This window comes from Zalophus californianus, chromosome 6, assembly GCF_009762305.2.
Source record: "Zalophus californianus isolate mZalCal1 chromosome 6, mZalCal1.pri.v2, whole genome shotgun sequence".
Taxonomy (NCBI): Eukaryota; Metazoa; Chordata; class Mammalia; order Carnivora; family Otariidae; genus Zalophus; species Zalophus californianus.
Window position 1 is genome coordinate 139967984 of NC_045600.1, and position 14509 is coordinate 139982492.

Here is a 14509-nt window from a genome sequence, read left to right on the forward strand (position 1 = left end):
AAATGAGTTTCCTTAAACGTGCTCTTCAATTTCTGTCTTAAGTGACACAGCACTTTCCAGTTACTGTACGTCATTATTCCACACAGACCTGTGGGGAATTGTAAGTGTTTCATTAACTTACCCAATGTTCTTTATTATTAGAACATTTCCCTCTGATTTTGTCACGTGCACGGTGTTAAAGCCATAAAACAGCACTTTTCAAATGTTCCACTAATTCTCAGAAGACCACTCTCCCGCCCTGTTCAGCAATAGGAACACTTTTCCATATCATACTTCTATGGCCTTTTGCTTCCAGAAAGGATTGCAACCTCTCCACACACATTACATGTAGTATTTATCATTGCCACACTCCGAAGAGGTGAGTATTTTACCTTCTTTTACAAACCCAGGAAGCAGCACACACCTTACTCGGGGACATCAAATTGTAGTAGAGAGGAAAGGGAGGAAAATTCACCATCTTGAGCCAGAACACTGGCTAGGCGTTGACTGACATCCCTTATTCTAATTCTAGGTTCCATACAATTCCATTTCACAGATGAGAAAACCAAGACCCAGAGAGGTTAAGAAACTTGCCCACATTCTCTGTGCCAGAACTGGGGTTCACCTCTAATGCTCCTGAACACACAGGGGAACCCCCTCCTCCACTCTGTTTTGCTGCTTGAGAAAGACAGGAAGCCCTTTCGAAGTGGCCAGCACAAAAATGGTCTGATGGTTTTAATTGTCCACAAATTTCAGTATCAACCAAAAATGTGACATAGCCCAGCAACACAACAATCTTTGGCTGTACCAGGAGGAGCAGGATGCTGATGGATGTCCTGCAGAAATTGGGACAGATGTGTTGTCCCAGAGAGCAGGCTAGGCTGCTTGCTTGGACAGGGGTATCCGAAGGATGGCTCAGAGGAATTTGGCAAACACCTTGCACTAGGACTTAGCAAGGTACATACATGGTGTCCCCATGTGAGGGACAGAAACAAGCACTTGTGGTGCCACAGTTAGGTGGACTGGGAGACTGGCCATCCTCTAAGAGCCAGTTTAATGGCATGTGGAAGCCAACCTCCAAGATGCTTCCCAGCAATCCCCATTCCCTGGTACTCACACCTTTATATGTCCCCTCCCACACTAATCCAGGGCGGGTCCCATGTGACCAAGAGAATATGGAGGACATGACAGTGTGTGACTTCCAAAGCGAGGATATCAGAGCACTGCAGCTCCCACTCAGCTCCCTGTATCACTTGCTGTGGCAGAAGCCAGCTTCCATGCCATGAGGCGGCTCCACTGGCAGGCTGGATGGACAGGAACTGAGGCCATTGGCCAGCAGCCAACACCGACATACCGGCCACCACAGACCTGGATCCTCATGCCCCAGTCAAGCCTTCAGCTAACATCTCACTGCAACCCCATGAGCTAACCCAAGGCAGAATGCCTGGCCATGCTTCTCCCAAATTTCTGACCCACAGAAACCATGAACGATATTAAACAACTCATTGCTTTAAGCCACTAAGGTTTGGGGTGACACATTACACAGCCATTTTAATTGCAATATGGAGCCATGGCATCCTGCCCTGCTCTAGAACTCAACCCCAGGATAAGTGAAGACACAAAAGGGGGACACTAGTCAGCTTTGCCGAAAGTCCACTGCTAAGAATAATAGCAAACACACAGAATGACAGAAACAGGATCCAAGATGGTTAGGGGTCATGAGCTTCATGTATTAGGGAGAGGAAAAGGTAAAGTCCCACACTTGGATCAGAACAACCCACTGTACCAGGACAAACCAGGGAAGACACTGGGCCCTTGCAGTACTTGTGGAAAGGAAATCTGTGTTGGCTACAGGCTCAAAATGAGCCGTGACGAGGCTGCCAGAAATGCACATAAATGAAGGCTGCGTTAACTGAAGCACAGTACCCCATCAAATGAGGTGAGCTCCCCCCTGGGCTGAGCACCCTAACAGGACTGTGTTTAGGTCTGAATCACTCTCTACATGGGGCAAGAGCAGTCCAGACGTGCTGGGGGAAGATTGGTGGGAGTGGGTAGCACCCATTGATGGAGAGAGATGAGGAAGGACGGAGCGAAGTGGGGATGCCCCGTCCTAAAGGAGAAGCGGGGGAGGGTGAGATGAGAGCAGTACAATCACTGACCTTAAATGCAAAAAGATCTTCCATGTGGAAGGAGGTCTGGGAGACAAGGCCAGGAGGTGGAAATGGGCCTGTTTTGTTCACTGCTGAACCCATAGTGATGGGAACCAGGAGGTGCTTCTGTGAAATCTGAGAGCTGTCTAAATATTAGAACCACGTGAAAATCGGACGCGGACTCAGAAGGGAGTCAAGTCCACGGGCATGTTCACACAGAGTCTATGTCCCAGTCAGTGAGGATATGGTCCTCAGTGTTCTCTAAGGGCCCTTCCCAGCTCTGAGACTCTCTTATTCTGTGGCTTTGTGATTGGATGAGTAGAACCTTCTGAATGATGCCAACACAGTGGTTCTTAAACTTCAGAAGGCATATAAAACACCTGGGGGATCTTATGAATATGCAGCTTCTGAGTCAGAAGGTCTGGAGTAGGCCTGAGATTCTGCAGTTTGAATGAGCGCCCAGCTGACGCCGCTAATCTGTAGACCACGCTTGGAGCGGCGAGAAGTTAAAGGTGGCCCATGATAGCAGATAGGGTCAGGCAACCTGGAAAAGGCATTAAGCATTTGAGCAGAGGAGGGATGACCAGCATCAGAAATACTACACAAGGAAGAACACTGAACAGGGGGAGCGTCCATATGTCACCAAGGGCTTTCTGACACTAATGTCCTTTGATTTTCTAAACGTGCTCTTTACATTGTCCACTTTCCAATCATCCTGGGTTTTCTGTAGCCTGAAGGGGCAGCAGAGTAGAGTCATGCTAACCTGTACTCATTCACTTCCTGGGTGGCCTGTGAGTCTCAGTTCTTAGTGTGTAAAATGGAAACAATGTCCACCTGTAAGGCTGCTGTATCAAACAGGGTCTGGCACGTAATAAGTGCCCATTATATGTTTCTTAGCCTCATTACAAAACTAGATGATCAATAAGCATTCGTTTCCTTCACTACAAAGATTAATTACCTAATTAATATTTGTCCTTGAATTGAATTGTCCTTCACTGACCCCACATGTCCTAGGATGGAAGTCAGATACGACCTCATTTTACAGATGAGGGTGTGGTGTGTTCTCACCTAGAGCATCAGGCAAATACTGGCGTGAGAACCCATGACTGCTCCTATTGGAATTTTAAGGATTTTTTTTTTCTCTAGAAGAGTCATTTCCCCTGGTCCAGGCATTGGGGTCAGTAACTAATAAGATTTCGTCCCACTTCTTTGTCTGAGAGACAAGATGCTGTTTCCCCCTGAGGGGCTCTGGTCACCACCATGTCAGTGCTGCCCAAGCTGCTCCGAAACTTGGAGACCTGACCCGGAGAAACCAACAGATTCAGGTAGAACAGGGGTGAAGCCAAGAACTGCCCACCAGTGGAACACCTTAGCCACAGCTCCTGGGCACCAGTGGGTGGAGTGGGGACCACGCCCTCCCCAGGCTTTACTGCCCTGTGCAGAGAACGGACAAGAGAATGTGCCGGGCCAGGGCCAGTCCTGACCCCTAGGAGATGGCCAGCAAAAATCCCACACAATTCCAGAGTCATCACCCCTGGGAAACTGAGCCACTTCCATACCTTTTAATCAAGAAAAAGCCTAGTCTATTATCTCTGTAATGGGCAGCCCACAAAGACCCCATTTCTTGCTCTTCTTCATTCAGTCCATGCCCAGTGAGGGAGTCAAGCGGCTTCTACCACACTGACCAAGGCCACTAAATCTTAGCGTCAAGCCCCACCGGCTTCCTTCCTTCCTTCCTGAAAGCCACCAACCAGCCTGGGTACCCCCAAAACAGCTGTGGCTAAACCAGCAGCTTGTGTAGCAGAGAGAGCATGACTTTGGGTTTGAATTCAGACCCCGCCTTGAGTAGGTTAACTCCATCACTCTGAGCCTCTGTTTTTCACATCTTTGGGGCGTGGGGGAATCCTAATTACCTCATTGGGCCTTTAGGGAAATTAAGAGAGAGATTAATGTATGTTAAGCAACCAGCTCACGGAAGGTGTTCAAACGCTGTTGGTTCTTATTCTTTTGACTGGAAAAAAATTATTAAGGAGGGTGGTCTCTGGAGCTACAGAAGCACTGGAGAATTCCTGCTTCGTTTTGAGATGTCCTTGGTCTCTCCGGGACTTTGAAGACCCTCAGCCTTTCTCCCTGAGACTGGCTCCCAGTCCCCAGCATGCCTCCCCGCTGCCCCCTAACCTCCTTCTCTCCCCGTCCTCCCTGCCATCCCGGGGCACCCCACCCCCAAAAACTTTCAGCCAGTTCCTCCTGAGGGTCCTTCCAAATTGTGGCCCGGGAGCAGGGGGCGCACCCTGCCCTCTCGCTTCCCGCCGGGCGTGCGCTGCACAGCCCGCGCCGGGCCCCGGTGAGCCCCGTCCGGCCATCGCAGGCGCGGGTGCGGGTGCGGGCGCGGGTGCCGACGCGGATGCGGGTGCGGGCACAGCCCTCCGGGGCCCCTCGGACTGCGGAGCCGCCGACCGCATTGCAGCCCTTCCCGCGCCGCTGCCTCCCGCGGGCCCCGGGGCTGCCGGCTCCTCTCGCGCCCTGCGCCCCGGGCGGCTTCCCCAGCGGCGCGCCGGTCCGGAGCCGGGGTCCAGCGCGCTCCAGACGCCCTCCGCCCTCCCCTCCCCTCCCCTCCCCTCCCCTCCCCCCCCCGCCGGCCGCCCCTCGGGTCCCCCGGGGGTGGGGTTTCCCTCCGCGCCCGCCCGCGTCCCCCCCGCCCCCCCGGCACTCCCCTCCCCCGCCCGCCCCTATGTATGTGTCACCACGCGCCATGCCCGCCCGCTCGCCCGCCCACCTACCTCCCAGCCGCTCCAGAGGGGGCTCGCAGAGCTGAGGACGCGCGCCGCGCCGCTCAAGGTCTCTCTCCCCGCGCGCTCGCCGGCCGGCATCTGACGCGGGTGCCAGGGTCTCCGGGCACCTTGCAGTGGCCCTTCCCTCGGCCAGCCGGGACTCCGCAACCCAGCCGCTGCCGCCGCGGCCACCGCCTGAGGGGACCTGCGGACAGCTCGCCGGCAGGAGGAGGGGAGCGTAGCGCGCGCGCAGAGCTTCTCCCCCGCTGCGCAGCGAGACCCGGGCCTCCCGGCCCCAGAAGCCCCCCGGCCGCCTCGCCAGGTGTGTGGCACTGAAGTTCTTGCGGAAGGGAGTCCAACTCTTCAAGGTAACTGTCTCCTTCCCTCCAGGGAGAGGCTCTCCCGGGGTCCCCGGGCCAGCCAGCAGCGGTGCGGCGCCTGTCCCGCTCCGTGCGGGGGGGGGCGGCTGCGCTGCCTCGGTCTCCCCTGTGCGGGGAGGCGTGTGCCGGGGCTTCCTGACCGCTGCGTCCGCCGCGGAGTTGAGCAAACTTTCAGGCTGTGCGGACGCCGCGTGAATGGGGCAAAGGGACACGTGACGAGGGGCTCTTGTCTGCTGGTCCCCCGAAATTAAGGAACAGCGAACAGGGAGCTTTTACTTCCGACTCCCGTGGGTTTTCAAATCCGAGGGTCTGGAACGAGCCATGGTGGACAGACCAGCAGCTTTAGAGTCGGGGAAATGTGGGTTCAGATCCCCTGTGTTACTTTTGAGCTGGAGGAGTTGCTTCATGGTTCTGAGCCTTGGCCTGGGCTGTCAGTGGGAAGGAGAAGGCTCTTTGGCAGGGTGGCTGGGCATGGGCAGTGTGTCAGGTACACGCAGGTGCCCAAGCAGAGGCTGAGAGAACCCATTGGTCCCACTTCCTTGGCCACTTGGCCTACTCCAGGAGCCACAGGGATGGGAAAAAGCTGGGGGGGGGGGGCGAGGATTGGCAGAACCCAGGACAGGGCCACTGAGCTGTCAGCAAGGGAGACAAACCCTGAACATGCCACTAAGCAAGGGCATCTCTCAAGGAGGAGGAAGGGAAATGAGGACACATGACCGGGACAGTTTTGCGGTCTCTGGGTTCCTCTGCAGTTGAAGCCAATGATGATGGTGGAACCTTTCAAACCCTGGGGTTGGGTGGATGGTTGTCCTGTTAACTGAACCTGCATTCTAAGCCAGAGCAAACTGGGCGGGGGCGGGGGGCTGTATCCTGTTGGAAGACTCCAACCCAAACTTTTCCATCATTCTACTACTTGCAGTCGTGAGCAAGGTTCTGATAGGACTCTTCTAGGGTCTCACCGCTAAGGAGCCCAGGTCCCAGCATTTCGCTTGGTGCGTAAATTCCAGCTCTGTCGGGGTGGGCTGCCAGGAGGAGAGGAAGAGGAAGATGCAAAGCTGAATGGGTTAGTGTGGTGTTTCAGGTCCGGGGCACTGCGGTGGGTGGGTATCTGACAGTTTGGGGGAACCCTGGACCTTGGAAATACATTCGAAAGAAAGTGAATCCAGAAAAGTGTGATGACTTTCTAAAGGTCACACATGACTTAGGGGAAGGGCAGAACTAGAATCCGGATGTTCTGAGGCCCCAGTCGGTTGCTCGTGCTGATTTAAAGAATCCAGAAGTCTGGGCTCCAATCCTTGTTCCTTCCTTGCCTTTGGGTTGCTAAGGGGAAGATCGGCTGTGCCCCTGGGCAGGGCAGCTTAGGAGGCGCTTTGAAGAGCAATGTAGGAGCGTTGGCCTGTCCAATCACTGAGCCTGGAAAGACTGCCCAGGAACGGAAGGGCAATCAGGGAGAAAACCCCAAGGCCATGGGGGAGAAAACCCAGAGGAGGGGGTGCCCCTAACCCAAAAGCAAAGATCCCTCCAATTTAAAAAGTTTCGGATGAAGGAATTATGAAAAGGGAGAAAATATCTCTCGGAGAAATGCTGGAATTTTTCAGGTTTCAAGTTGGGTTAAAATGTGCTGCGTCTATGTGCAGTTTCTAGCGCGTCCCCCAGTACGTTCATTCATTCATTGTCCAGGAACTACTGAGCGCCACCTAGTAACTCTGCTCCGTGCTGGCCCATCGCTGGTCCTCAATACACAGTAGCTGTGGTAACGCAAGCAAGTACTCCATAACTGATATCGTTTATTATTATTATGACTAATTTTCATACTAAGTAGGTATTTTTCTTTTGCTAGAATTTTCCATGAAAATCATACCGCAATTGGGATTCTTTCTTTATTATTTGAAAGCCCTCTGGTCCATATAGGAGTAAAGAATCCAGAGGGGAAAAGGGAGTCTCTGTGAGCTTGAGTGGTGAGACTCCATGCCCCTTCTCAAACCCACGCACACACTTTGCCTCTGCTCCCCATCTCCCACACACCCACATCCCAGGCAGCCTGCACCCCTGCATGCCGAGTGGGGCGCCCTCCATCCCCCCCATGCCCAGAACAGACTGAACGACTCCCCAGTCAGAGAGGGAGCTCCAAGAGAGCCCTGACTCCTGTGATGGTGGGGGCCTGCCTGGCAGGGTAGACCCGGGTTCGAATCCCAACTTGGCCACTTACTGGCTATATGATTTTGAAGAGGTCCTTGTCTGGCTGTCAGCAGGCACCAGAAACCTTAATTCCTCTCCTCTAGCAGCTTCTAGGCCCCCTTGGGGTCACAAACTGTAAGTTCAGGAGAGTACTAATTGAGAATATTCTGTAATAGTAAAAGACTGTGTGTCCCAACTCTTCATGTGGTTTTTTTTTCCATGATGCCTCCTAGAACCTTGTCCCTCCCAAGCCCCTTCTTGTTGGGCATGAGGAGGGCCTCAGCTGAGCCAGGGGAGGCCCACAGGCCCCTGCTTGGAGCCTCACTCTTAGTCTCTCTCTGATCCTGCGGGGACATCTAACACAGAACCTGTCCATCTGCGGGTTGTAAAACCAATTTAGGGGAGTGTAATGACATAGGAGAGAGTAATTTCTTAGTGCCTCCCATGCAGTAAAGGTAAGTATTGTTTTCGGAAACTTTTATTTCTGTTATATATTTAGCAATCCTAAATAAGTGTATATGTGGTTATAACATATAGGTATATACACGATGTATACAAATTTGATGTTTATAGGATGAATTTCTTACTGCCGGTTGTGGTCAGAAAAGTCTGAAAGACATTGATCCTGATAATGTTTCTGTCTCTGAGAAATTCCTGCTTCATGGCTCCAGCTGGCAGGTGCCGGGGCATCCTTGCTGCCCCTGTGCTAACACCTGGACTGGACCCGTAAGCATCTTGGGAGTGGGGGCAGCGAGGGCTGGAAACTGGGGGTGGGAGTGAAACACAGGTTCGAGGAAGAGCACCCAGACTGTGAGAGGAAGCAATGCATGGAGGACAGGCCCGCTTGTGCGCGGAGCAGGAGGGGCAACAGGGCCAATGGGATGCCCTGGGAAAGGGGGTCTGTGGGTGGGAACATCTTTTTTTTTTTTAAGATTTTATTTATTTTTAAAGAGAGAGTGTGCGAGTGAGCAGGGGAGGAGCAGAGGGAGAGGAACAAGCAGACTCTGTGCTGAGCACAGAGCCTGACTCGGGGCTTGATTCCACCACCCTGAGGTCATGACCTGAGCTGAAATCAAGAGTCAGACACCCACCCGACTGAGCCACCCAGGCGCCCCTTCACGGCTACCCTCCTTCTTTGAGAAAGCTCTGTTCTATCGAGTGAAAGGGGGCTGTGGCATCTCCCCTGGCTGCTCTCCTTCCCCCAGACCCGATAGGACACCCCATCCCTGAGAGGAGATCTGGGCCCCTGGGAGTGGTTGAAAAATGGAGTCAAAACGTTGCAGGGGAGGAGCCTCCGGGGGGTGCGGGGCAGGGGCAGGGTTAGAGAGGGAGAGCGGGAGTAAGGCAGAGGGAGGACCAGAGAGAGGGGGAATTTGTAGGGAAAACGGTTCCTTTTTTCAAAAGTTGAATCCAGGGCAAGAACGGAAACGGTGGAATTTACTTTTAAAAACTCAGAGCCTCCTTGTAAGCGGCTGAGTGTGTGTGTGTGTGTGTGTGTGTGTGTGTGTGTGTGTGTGTGTGTGTGCGCGCGCGCATGCGCGCGCACGCGTGTGCATGCACGCACGCTAAGAGGGCGGGCCCTGCAGGCTGGCCTGGGCTTGTGAGAGGCGACTTTTCTACCTCTCAATGGCCTTACAGTGTATCTTAAAGAAGCTTTTTGTTAAACTCATGAATAGGTGGATTTGGGATGTGGGACGCTGGCCATCACGATTTGGATATTTGGTTACCTTTGAGGTTACATGTTTTCCCTTTTAAGACACACACCCAGAAAAGGAGCCACCTCTCCTGCATCAGGTCGCTTTTGGGGTGGGAGGGCTTGCTCGTCTCTCTGTGATTGATTTGGCTTGAGGGGCAAGGGTCTGAAGGAGAAACTGAGGACCGGGCAGATGTGTAATGTCCAGCCTGGCCGACAGCCCCTCCTCGGCCCCCGGACTCTGGGACTCCGAGGTGGAACATGGCAGTTCCCGGACCATGGATGTCCAGGGAGCTTCGGGGCCTGTGGTGACCCTCATGGAAGAGATCACAAAGGGAATGGAGGCCCAGAAGGGGGAAAGTGCGTGCTCCAGGCCGGCCCAGAGCAGACCAGTGAGGATCTGGATGGGAACCTAGGCCTTTAGGCCCTCATCCCGAAACATACCATATCCATGGAAAGCATTCATTCATTCTTCCTGCAGCACCACTTGCTACATGCTACAGGCACTTCACTAGGTGTGTTTAACAATTCACTCTTCCTGCCCCCCAGCTACTCATGGTCTATTGAGGAAGACAGGCTATACTCAACTTGACCCTGACCCCGCATTCCTATAAACCAGCGGCTCTCAACTGGGGAGCTCTTTTGCTCCCCGGGGAACATTTGGCTTTATGTGGAGAGATTTTTTTGTTGTCACCATGGGGGAGGGGTGATAGCACTAGCGTCCGGTGGGTAGAGACCAGGGATGCTAGTAAACATCTGAAAATGCCCAGGACAGTACTTTCCTCCTACCAGTAGAGAATGATCCAGCCCAAAATGTCAGTAGTGCCAAGATCGAGAAGTCCTGCTCCAGACCTTCATTTAGTTATGGGGCCAGAGTATGCTGTGCGCACCAGCAAGAAGACTGGGGGTGGGGGGGCAAGAAGGGAGGGTTTGGCAGGCGGGTGAAGAGCAGACGAAAAAAAAGAAAACAAGAAGCCAGGCCCCCGTGGTAAAGCAGAAAGAACGGGGACTTTGGCAGCCGCGATGTAGGTTGAAATCCCAACTGTGTGCCCTTGGGCATGTCACTTATCTTCTCTGAGCCTCACTTTCCACATCTGTGAAATGAGGTTCGTCTGATGGTTGAGGGAGTTCAAGATAGAGCGAATAAGGGACTTGGCACAAAGTAGACCTACAATAAAATAGTAACTGCTATTATTGTCTTGGAGGCTTTTCGAGGTCCCACTCTGGAAAATCACAGCATCAGCAGGTGTGGACATGTGATCGCGAGACCAAAGAAGGTTGCTGTTCAGGGCACGATTGCCACCGCAATGCATTCTGGTTGGGGGCTGGCATGTGGGTCAGCACTTCTCCCCCCCCAACAGCTCCCAGCACGGGAGAGGGCGTGTGGTCCAGTGAGAACGCATCCTACACTATGGGCAGTGGGAGAAGTGCTGGGCTTGCAGTCACTTGAACCGGGCACTGCCTGGCTGCCTGACGTGGGCAAATTCCTTTGTCTCCCTGAGACTCGGTTTTCTTCTCTGTAAAATGGACATCCTAACGCCTGCCTTCACAGAGCAAGATCCAGGGAGAAATTATGTCGGGGAAGGTGCCTGGGGGGTGGGGGGAAAGCACCTATGAGGCCTAAGCAGGAATCTTTTGTATCTGGTGTGTGCTGCCGCCTGATCCAATGGCTGGCACACACACAGGCAGGCTGGTTGAATGAATGAATGAGCAACCCTTCCACTGTGAGTTCCTTTCAATGCTTGAGGAGAAGAGAACCAACAATTGTCAGATGGGCTGTCCTCTCTTGGCCACGCCTCCATCCCAAGCCAGCTGGAAGAAGCCGGGACCTCCATCTAGTTCCCTGTGGGCACCAGGCTCAGGTTACAGCCCTGATAGCAGCGCCCTCTAGAGGGTACTGCGGTCATGGCAGTTGAGTTGTGCGAACCCGGAGGGAGCCCGCCCTGTGCAGCAAGGCCTTTGCTAGACCACACGGAGTTAAACTTACTGTGTATTAAGGCCTCACTGAAAGTCCCGAGCCAAAGGAGTGGATTTGGGAATTGCCAAGCTTCCCTGAGCCTCTCTTTCTCAGAGTCATGAAGCATTAGATCCGAAGGGACCCAGGGGACTAAATCACCTGCCTCCTTCATTACGGAGATGAGGCACCTGAGTCCCAGAGAGGGGGTTCAGGCTGCTCTCAGCAGAGCTGCAGCTCCCATCAGGGCTGCTGAGGCTTCTCCCTCCACATCACATGTCACATTCAAACCAGTAAAAGGAGGCACCTGATCACAGAAACACCGTGCCATCCCATAAGAACCCAACTGCGGACAGACTTCATCCTGGGGCCACCCACTGTCTACCCTTGGGCCACCCTTCTGACTCTGTGCCTCCAGGGTCCTTGCTCGTTCCTGGGGTTGTTCAGGGGAAGAAAGCCCTTATAAGAGAAATGTCCAGGGCAAGGGGGAGCCCAGCCTCCCATCTCCCTCAGAACACCTGGGCTTTCTTATCCCAGCCTCCACCCTTGGTCATAGGGAGGGGGTTTTCCCCAACCAAACCTTGGCCTGACCTTCCCCTTCAGGTGTTCCTCCCCATCCCAACCAAACCGCCCTCACTTTGACCTCCTATCAAGCTGGCTCGGAGGAACACCTGGATTTTAGGATGACTCAGGAAAGTAGTGGATGTTTGTCAGCTTGGCAAGACACTGAAAAAGGGACCCGGATGCCATCATCAGAAGTAACCTCTGTCCCTAGAATCAAAAGCATTGGAGGAGCTTTGGAAAAACAAGTATGCCTAAATCCTAATGTACCCCCAGAGATTACGCTTGGGGGGCAGGGTAGGAATCTGTGCTTTGCAAATGCACCCAAGGTAATTCCACTGCAGCCCAGTTTCTGAACTCTTAGTGTAAAGCCCCAAACAGTTCTCTGGGTGCCTTTGGTTCTCAGCCACTTTCTTGTAGCCCTACCTCTTGGGGTCACCTGCCCTCCCCTCCCTGCAGGCAGAACTACAGCCTCTGCCCCCAGTTTGTCCTTTAAGAGAATGAGAAGGTCATAGCCTGCTTCTCTGTCTCCTCCCTCCTGCCTGAGACAGGGTCCCTGCTTCCTTACCATAGTTGTCCTTGACCCTGGATTAAGTACATATGTCCCTGGAGGATGAAGCTAGGCCGGGTTCCCAAAAGTGGGTTCCCCAGAACATCTGTCTCAGGGATGGTCAATGGACGTTACATGTAAAAAGGGCCTCATCCCCGAGGGTCAAACAGAACAAAATGCACCCCTATTCTGCAGGAATTCTCAAGATGCTGAGGGATATTGGAATTCTCCGAGTTTCTTAGACTGAATTTTCCAGGGAGCTCTTCTCTCCTAGAGCAGATTGAGGGTACGGACGCTGATCTAAGCAATCAGCCAGCTCCGATCCTGCAGGAATGAGGCAGCTGCACCAGAGCCCAAGGGGCAGCCCAGGGACGGGGCAGTGCTTCAAAACCTCAATCACAAACACGGTCACTGACCCAGCAAGGCCTCTCCACCCCCAGAGCAAGGCTGGACCCACCCTCTCCTTTCCCACCTGATACCTGCCACCTTCTCTTTCAAGGTTGGCCATGCAGGATGCTCATTTAAGTTCCATTGTTTCCCAGATTGAAAAACATGGGAGGGAGGTGGAGCACTGTGTGTGGTCTGCTGGGGGCTGGGGATGGGAGCTCCCCCTCCCCCTCCAGGACCAGAGGCCTAACCCTGTGTGCTCTACTGGCCGTGTGACGCCAGGGGGCGCCAGTCTCATGGCCATTTCTATGGCTAACCCCTGGCCCTGGGACTGAGCAAGGAAGAGCCGTGTCTGCATGTTGGCCTCTGTCCCCTGTCCTCGTTACTACAGCCGTGCATGTCATCCCCACCCCAGCCCCACACGGATCAGCCAGGGGAGCTTCTTTACCCTTCTCTGGGCCATTAATTCCCCTTAAAGTAGCGTCATTCTGTGATTCCCCCTTCCCAAGCCCAACCTGCAGTGGCTTCCGCTGATCTTGCTTTGTGAATGTTTTAGCAGAGTGGGTCCCCCTGGTGTGGGGGGACCTGATTGCGTAAATTGTCTCCACACCCCGTCCCGAGAGAGGAGAGTGCTGTAGGGCTGGGAAGACCTAGCACGAGCTTAGAGCCTCACCTCCCACTGCCTCCCCTGCCCACCTGGGCCCCCCCAATCCACTCTTCTCTCTAGGAGCCCCGGCTGCCATCTCAATGCCTTAGGGGCCCCAGGGGCTCCCACAGGAGTCAGCAAGACTCACATATGCCAAATAAGGCTCCCGCCACGTTCAGCGGCTGGAAAATTGTAACTAGTCCAGCCCCTTCCTTCGTAACTGCAAGTGTGGTGTGGGCGACTGACCCTTAGATGATTGCGGCCATCAGCCAGGTTATTTGCACATCCCTTTTCAGCCCACTGGGGATTGCAGAGGCTCTCAGAAGACCTTTACCCTTGGAATGCAGCCCAGTTCTCTTCCTTGGCCCCATAGGCCCTCAAGGGCCTGTTTCCCTTTCCCCCTTAACATCCCGATTCACCTTCCCCTCACCCACCACCCTCCAGCATCTTCCACTTCGTTCACACCTTAGGGCCTTTGCCCTCCTCGTCTCTTCTGCCTGAAGCTCTTTCCCACTTGGCTTTGCAAGGTTGGCCCATTCTGGTCATTTAGGTCCAAATGTCACCTCCTCCAGGAGGCCTTTCTTGACCACCCAATTTAAAGAAGTTAAGCACGCCCACCCCCATGTCCCAGCAGCCCTGTGTTGCACCTTTTTTATTGCTTGCCACTGTCTAAAAAGTACTGGTTGGTTGGTTTCCTTGGTGATTGTCTGCCCCCTGCTCCAGCCCCCCCCCCAAATCAAAAGCTGCGTGGGACAGGTGCCCATCATGCAGATGATCTGTCTTGATCTTCTTCTATCTCCAACACCTAGAAAATGCTCAGCACACAGTAGGTACTCAGAAAAAGTGTGCTGACCAGACAAATGACTTTTTAGCCCAGTACTTTTCAAACTGTGTTCCAGAGAGTCTGCGGGGGTTGTCTGTCACACCCCACGGGGGCCATAGAGGTGAGTAGAGAGGGGCAGTGATTTTAGGGATCCCCATGTCAGATGTGATCAGAACAACTCCACTTTTACGTCTTTCGAAAGCCACTGATACGGTGCTTTCTACTCTTGTCAGAGATCAGGAAACCGAAACCTAGAAAGGAATATGTCTGGTAGAATGCTAAGCGAAAGAAGTCAGTCAGAGAAAGACGAATGCCATATGATCTCACGCCTATGTGGAATTGAAGAAACAAATGAGCAAAAAAGAAAAAAAGGGGGAGCGGAAGCGCAAGAAAAAGAGACTCTTAACTGCAGAGAACAAACTGCTGGTTAGCAGGGA

At 53.5% G+C, this 14509-nt stretch overlaps 1 protein-coding gene across 1 annotated transcript in view; it reads left to right on the top strand.

Annotated features, from left to right (window-relative positions):
- The first annotated feature begins 4925 nt into the window (after nt 1-4925).
- Nucleotides 4926-14509, top strand: part of ACAN (aggrecan) — a 63663-nt gene continuing 54079 nt past the window's right edge. Inside the window, exon 1 of the mRNA XM_027568787.2 lies at nt 4926-5268. The gene's annotated coding sequence lies outside the window, so the exon portion shown is untranslated. The remainder of the gene's footprint in view (nt 5269-14509) is intronic.